Below are 7,921 nucleotides of genomic sequence, written 5' to 3'. Positions count from 1 at the left end.
AAATCTCCAGTGGGTTTGTGGTAAGTGGAACAGATTTTCACAAGAGATTGAGTGCAGAGAAACAGGGTAATATTTGCCTGAAGATGCCAACGCATGCCATATGGCTAGCTCTTGCCTTTATCTCTCAGATAGAAGCTCCACTACGGAACATAGGCCAGAGCCATTGGGAGACACAGGTATGTGTGATATTATCAGAACATATGTGTGCCAAGGGATTTTAGGCCTTAAAGGATCATCTCAGGGAAGGAAAACCCAGGATTCAGATTGATGTTCTTCCTTATCTGTACTGGTCTTTTGGTCTCTCTCAATTCCTCTAAAAACATGTGTTCAGTATTTCCTCAGCCTTTTCATCCCTCAAGGCAACAAGGACTGCTGACTCCACATCTTGAGTTTCCAAATACTAATGTAAGCCTAAAGATTGCATCCTGATCAAGAGTTAAAAGAAGATGAAATTCCAGCTGATCTAGTGCTATTCACTGATAAGACACTTCATACCACAGAAAAGGATGGATTTGCTACACTTGGGTCACCAGAGCTTCTGAGGGAAGACAGTGGTCTGTGTCTTCTAGATCTGGAGGTAAGAAATTGCTTTTAAAAGCCTGAAATGGGGATTTGACACCTGGTTAAAAAGCTACTTGCTCTCTGTGATGACAGAGAGACAGAGGAATGTAAAACAGCATTCTCTTCAAGACAAAGCCCGAGAAAGAGAGTATCTGACCTGCTATGGTTAAGACTGATGTGGAATGTTCAACTGGAAATAGTCATTAAAATTTTTATATGGGAATTGGTTCATGAGAAACAGACAAGCCAGACTTTGAGAGCTCAAATTGAGAATCTTTATTAGAAAGCAGGTGACTGCAGAAGGACTCATGTCTAAAAGACCTGCGGACTATAATGTAGCTTGCACAAAGCTTGTAAAGACAAAATAATCACATGTTTGGGGTAAAGACCCAAGCCCAACAAAAACAAACCATCTAGGGGAGCAATCAGGGTCGAGCATTCTATGTAGCAGAGCTCTCTAGGGACCCAGCAGCATGACACCAATATTCCCAGAATGGCCTGTTTTCCCTCTAGGCTTTTTAGAGCTGGGTAAAAAGCCTCCAAGACCCATCCAGACTCCATGATGACGGTGAGGACAAAACAATGTTACTTTGACCTAATATCCCTACTTCATTATAAAACAAGGGTAAATACAGAAGTTTAGGAAAACAACATGTGGCTACCCTGGCTCCATAACTAACAGCAGACTGCAGAATCCAAACACAGAATACTCCCACAACGCCATACCCAGAAGAGACCAGAGGTGAGGCCCCACAACACCCATACCCAGAGAGCTCCCCTGTCACCATGGCTCAGCCCACAACTAACACAGAAGAGCTGCAGGAGCAGCTCCATGTCTGTCCAGGATATGGGAGCCAACCTGAGAGTTCCTCGCAAAGACACAGAGGTCTGCCACAGCACTGCTGGTCATCCTCACAACCAGTTCTCTGCTGGGGTGAAGCCCTCCCGTCCCACAGGAGATCAGAGCTGGTGGTTACCCACAGATCGTGACACGGACCCCTCTCCCTCCAACTCATGAAGGAACATTACACTTGAAGATGTCAAAGAAGTCCCAGCCCTTCCTCACTGCCCACATCCCACATGTTGGATTCCAGCAGGAGGTCCTAGGGACTCACACGTGCTGGGCGCCAGGACTCGGTGTCCTCAACAGTCCTGGCTATCAGGGGATAACAATGCTGGTCTGAAAACAAACGTCCCCGCACCCACAGAGCCTCTCCCTTCAGGAACCATGAAAGGCTTCTGAATGGCAGCTGCAGGAGAAGCATTTCATCAGCTGCAGTTGCTAAGTGAACATGAGTGCCAGCTACAGGAGAAGCAACCCCCTATCGTGAGCACCTGCTGGCGCTGGTAGAGCAATCCCCCATCAGGAGCCCAAACTCATGCATTCACAGGCCCCTACCAGAAGCCAGGAATCACGCTGTAGCTGCTAGCAGAGAGTTCCCCTCTAGGGTGCCTGCCTCTCCACAAACCTCATGCCTGTCTCTCAGAGTCTTGAATCTACTGTTTCCATAATTGTGCAGCAGACATTTCCAATGGAACAATTTCTGGTAGATCCCATCCTCAGATACATCAAGCATGCACATGTGCCCACCAGCCATAGGAGGCCAAGCATAGACCACTTGTGGGGACAGACCCAACCCAGGGCCAAGGCACAAACAAATCTTGTGCCCATGTGGGTAGCCCAACCCTCCTGAAGTCCCGATTCTAACCTTGCCATCCCCCACTGCAGACGGGACCATGCTCCTCTCAGCCAGCTGGAGACAGCGCATGCACATGTGCTTGTTGGCATGGGCTGGCCTACCCAGTGTCAACTAGCCCGGGGCAAGTGAGGGCTGTCACATCATTCTGGTGTGAGCAGGCCAAGCTCAGGTCACGACCCCCACAATCCCGGGACCCAAATGTGTAAATCACAATGAAAGAAGACATGATTCATGGACTATCAGGACAACAAACCAAATCCCAAATCTAACAACAACCCAGGGAAGGACCCCAGTGAAAGTGAAGAAGAGATGGAGGACAAAAGAACCATTAAAGAAATGATGATGGAATTGGCCAAAGAAATAAAGGGGGAAATGTGAAAGTATCAATAGGAGAAGGAAGACATGAATATTTACCTGGTAGGGGAGATACCATGATCACGAAGGTGGTTTTCCCAGGGCGAGGATTATCCATTGCACTACAGATGTGCTGAGCCTTGTGATTTCCCCAAAGTGGGAAACTCACTTGCATAATTTGCAGTAGTGGGGAATGACATTCGTGCTCTCTCCTGGTAAAAAATTTAAAAAAAGAAAAAGAAAGAACACATGACAAAGGAATTCCAAGATTTCTTAAGCCAGGCATCAACAGATCTTGCCTGTAATCCTAGCTACTCAAGAAGCTGAGATCTGAGGATCATGGTTCAAAGCCAGGCCGGGCAGGAAGTCCTTGAAATTTTATCTCCAATAAACCACCAGAAAACTGGAAGTGGTGCTGTAGCTCAAGTAGTAGAGCACTCGCCATGAGCTGAACAGCTGAGAGAAAGCACTCAGGCCCAGAGTTCAAGCCCCACGACCGACAAAGAAAATAAAAAACACAGTAAACCCTTCATTAACAGATGAAATTAATACTTGGAGAACTGATATTAATAGCATAAAGGGCTCATTTTCCACAATGCAAACACCAGTAGAAGTCATAGTTAACAGAATAAGTGAAATGGAAAATAGCATATCAGGAGTCAAGAATAAATCAGAAGAACTGGAACAGAAAGTCAAAGGCAGACGTTATGTCGAAAAACGAACTTTTTACAACTTTGCCGTGGGATGGGGGGATGGAGAGGAGTAGGGATAAAAGGGGAAACAAAGGAGGAGGCAACAATGCTTGATAAGAAATGTCCTCACTATCTTGCCCATGTAATTGTAACCCCTCTGTATGATATTTTCACAATTAAAAAAACACTTAGAACATTCCAAAGGGAAATCCAAGATTTGGCCAAAGCAGCCAAGAAATTAAATCTATGCATAATTAGAATCAACGAGGGAGCATAATTTAATAGAGGCATGGAAAACCTATTTGGTATAATAACAGAGTAGTTCCCCATCTTAAGAGAGAAAATCTCACCCACAAACAGAAGCATATAGAACCCTTAGCAGACAGGATACAAGGAGAAATATTTCTAGACACATCATAGTAAAAATATTAGACTTGAATAGCAAGGAATTGGCTTTAATTGCTCTAAAATCAAAGAAGGACATATATTACAATGGAAATAAAATGAGAATCACTGCGAACTTCTCTACACAGTCCCTCAATGCAAGGAGAGCCTGGAATGATATTATCTAAATCCTGAAAATCAACAACTGCCAAACCAAACTGTGACCCATTGAAGCAATCATTTATATTTGACAGAGAAACTAAAACTTTCCATGACAAACAAAGATTAAAGGAAGTCATGAACATCAAACTGGCATTACAAACAATTCTAAAGGGAGGAATACAATCTGAAAAAAAACCAAAGAAAATGAAAGAAACATATCAGACAGAAACCACCACAAGACAAATTTAGTAAGCACGGGAAAAGAAACAAAATACAGGAAAATAAGTAAATGGCAAGAAAATGGACACATTTCTATAATAACCCTAAACATTAACAGACTCAATTCCCCAACGAAAGAAAACGAAAAGCAGATTGGATCAAAAGTTAAAGATCTATTCATTTGATTTTGCTAAGAGACCAATCTCACAGCCAAAGATAAAAACCAACTGTGAGCAAAGCATTGGAAAGAGATCTTCCATTCAAATGTACCCTGCAAGAAAACAGGAGTAGCCATATTACTATCTGATAAGTAGACTTACTAAAATAAATACAGAGACAAGTAAGGACATTACATACTAATAAAGTGATTGATGCATGAAGAGGAAATCAGAGTGGTCAATATCTATGCACCAAGCAATGGAGTGCTTAAACAGGTTAAACAAATACTCTCAGCCTTACCGAACAAAATAGACTCAAATGCAATAATATTGGGAGATTTTAACACCTTACTCTCCTCAGAGGATACATCAACCAAACAAATATAAACAAAGAAGCCTCTGAACTAAATGACACAATAATAAAAATGGACTTAGCAGACATCTAGTTTTCTACCCAACAATGACCTAATACACCTTCTTCTCAGCAGCCTATGGAACATTCTCAAACATAGATCACACATGCAAAGAACCTCAGCAAATACAAGGAGATTGGCATAAATCCTACTATTATATCCAAACACAGTGGAATCAATCAAATTATTAAGAGCAAATCATACTTTAGAAATTACTCAAAAACATGGAGATTGAACAGCACAGTACTGACTAACACCCAGGTCACAGAAAAAATTCAGGAAGAAATTATAATATTCTTACAACTCAATGAAAATGTAAACACATCACAATGGAACCTCTGGGATAGAACAAAGGCAATGTTGTAAAGAAAGGTCATAGCACTAATTGTACATATGAAAAAAATGGAAACATTAAAGTAAATAACCTCCTGATGCAATTGTAACTGCTAGAAAAACTCAAATCTAAAGTGACTAACTGGAGATACATAGCAAAAATTAGGGCAGAAATCAACAAAACAGAAACTAAAAAAAAAACTATCCATAAAAATCAATGAAACAAGGGCTGGGAAGGTGGCACAGTGGTAGAGCACTTGCCTTGCATGCTTGAGGCCCTGTGTTTGATTCCTCAGCACCACATAAGCAGAAAAAAAGCCAGAAGTGGCACTGTGGCTTGTGGTAGAGTGCTAGCCTTGAGGTGAAGATTTGAGGGACAACACCCAGGCCCAGAGTTCAGGCCCCATGACCAGACCCAAAAAGAAAAAAATCAATGAAACAAAAAGCTGGGAATATTTTGGAAAACAAATTCATAAAATTGACAGACTAATTGTGAGATTAATGATAAAAAGAAGAGAGGAAATTTATATAAACAAGATCAGAGACACCACAGGTAATATTATGACAAACACCCAAGAAATCCAAATAATTATAAAGGACTACACTCAAAATCTACACTCACTAAAGAGGGAAAACCAAGCAGAATTTCTAGAAACATACTAACTGCCTAAACTGAACCAACTAAACAACTAAACAAACAAATAACATACAAGGAGATTGATGAAGTAATCAGAAGTCTTCCAACAAGGAAAAGCCGAGGCCCAATGGACTAACCACTGCATTCTGTGAGACTTTTAAAGGTGAACTAATATCAATACTCCCCAAGCTTTTCCGGGAAATAGATGTAGAGGGAGTAATCCCAAACTAATTCTATGAAGGCAATATCATACTCATCCCAAAATAAGGTAAGGCTCTGAAAAAAAAAAAAAAAAAGAGACAACAATTGACTAATTTCTCTGATGAGCACTAATGCAGATCTCCTCAATAAAATATTAGCCAAAAAAAATCTAGAAACTGCTAAAAAACATCTTACATTATGACTAAGTAGCCTTCATCTTAAAGATGAAGGCTGATTTTGTTAGTATTATCCCCATATTTTTTCCTCAGCACCACACATACCTAAGCACCGCCCTGCCCTGGAGTTCTGGCCAAACAGCTGGCCACTCCCTCTCTCTTTCCAGATTCACCTGAGCATGCACCTACCTCACTTCCTGCCCCCAGACACTCCAGCTACCTGGAGTGGAACTGATGCCTTGTGCTTCCTCTCCTTGGAAATATGCCCCCTCTAATAACCTTATAATAATCTTTCTCCTGTGTCTGCTTGCCTCCAGCCTCCACATCCTCCCCTGGGATGGATCTGAAGGATTCCTTTCAGATTTAACATAGCTAAATCAATATATGTAATTCATCACATCAATAGAGCCATGTTCAAGAATCGCATGATCATCTCAATAGCTCAAAGGAACAGATTAGAAGATGCAGCCATAAAACCACATATTTATAGTCATATTCAACAAAGGAGCCAAAGGCAAACAGTTAAAAAAAATAGCCTCTTATTGGTGTTGGGAAAACATGACAGTCATATGCAGAAAACTAAAAGTTTATCCCTAGTTGTCACCACACACTAACATCAATTCAAAGTGGATTACGTCAGACCCAAAACTCTAAAGTACTGTAAAATGACATGAAAACTCATAGGTACAGACAGGCAGGAACTTCCTGAATAGAGTCCCAGGGCCACAATGGATAGGAGAGTGACTCAACAAGTGGGACTACATTGAAAAAAAGGTTTCTGACCAGCTAAGGACATAGCTAATAATCTAGAAAGACAGTCAACCAATTGGGAAAACATCATTACCAGCAATATATCAAAGGCCTACTACTCAACAAATACATTTTGCTCAAGAAATAACCCCTCCCAAACCTAATAAACAAATCACTAAATGGGCAATGGAGTTAAGGAGAGACGTTTCAGAAGGGGTGAGTGTGGCCAAAAAAATAAAAACAAAAAACAAACAAACAAAAAAAACACATAACGAAATATTCATCATCCCTGGCCAAAAAGGAAATACAAATCAAAAGAACCCTGAGATATCATCTTACCCCAGTTAGACTGGCGAAAACTTTGAACTCTGACCACAACAAATGCTGGCAGGGAGATAGAGAAGGAACCCTACTTCACTGTTGATGGGAATGTAAATTAATACAACCACTGTGGAAAGCAGTCAGTAGGTTCCCCAAAATCTCAACACAGACCTTCTGTATGACCCAGCCACACTATTCCTAGGCATCTACCCTAAGCATCATGAACCCCAATATGATAAATACTCCTGTACACCCATGTTCATTGCCACACTATTCAAAAGAGCCAGGATACTGAAACAACGCAGATGCCCCAAAATAGATGAATGGATGCAAAAAAAATGTGGTAGCTCTATGCAATGGAATTTTACACAGCCTCATCCATCAGGAATGGCGTGGAACTAGAACAAATCATATTAAGTGAAGAAAGCCAAGATCAGAGAGAGAAATGCCACATATTCTCCGTGATATATGAAAGATAGACTTAAAACAGAATGGGGGGCTGGGAAGGTGTCTCAGTGGTAGAGCACTTGCTTTGCATGTATGAGGCCCTGTGTTCGATTCCTCAGCACCACATAAGCAAAAAGAAAAAAGCTGGAATTGGAGCTGTGGCTAAAATGGTAGAGTGCTAGCCTTGAGCTGAAGAGCTGAGGGACAGTGCCCAGGTCCAGAGTTCAGGCCCCACAACCGTACCCCCCCCCAAAAAACAAACAAAAGCAGAATGGGATATGACAAATGATACAGGATTCTAGACACTCAAATATAGGGAGCCTAAAAGAGGATAGTCTTAGGAGAAAATCACGATGTAAGTTTCTTAATATATTTATACGTGTGTGTGTGTGTGTGTGTGTGTGTGTGTGTGT

General features: G+C 41.5%; 1 non-coding gene across 1 annotated transcript; it reads left to right on the top strand.

Annotated features, from left to right (window-relative positions):
- Nucleotides 1–2,667: 2,667 nt before the first annotated feature.
- LOC122095785 lies at nt 2,668–2,829 on the top strand. Its single transcript, XR_006145201.1, has one exon. It is a non-coding gene; the product is annotated as a U1 spliceosomal RNA (small nuclear RNA).
- Nucleotides 2,830–7,921: the final 5,092 nt, after the last annotated feature.

The sequence above is a fragment of the Dipodomys spectabilis genome, unplaced genomic scaffold, assembly GCF_019054845.1.
Source record: "Dipodomys spectabilis isolate Male_0828 unplaced genomic scaffold, ASM1905484v1 ptg000361l, whole genome shotgun sequence".
NCBI lineage: Eukaryota > Metazoa > Chordata > Mammalia > Rodentia > Heteromyidae > Dipodomys > Dipodomys spectabilis.
This window is presented reverse-complemented; position numbering and strand designations above follow the sequence as displayed.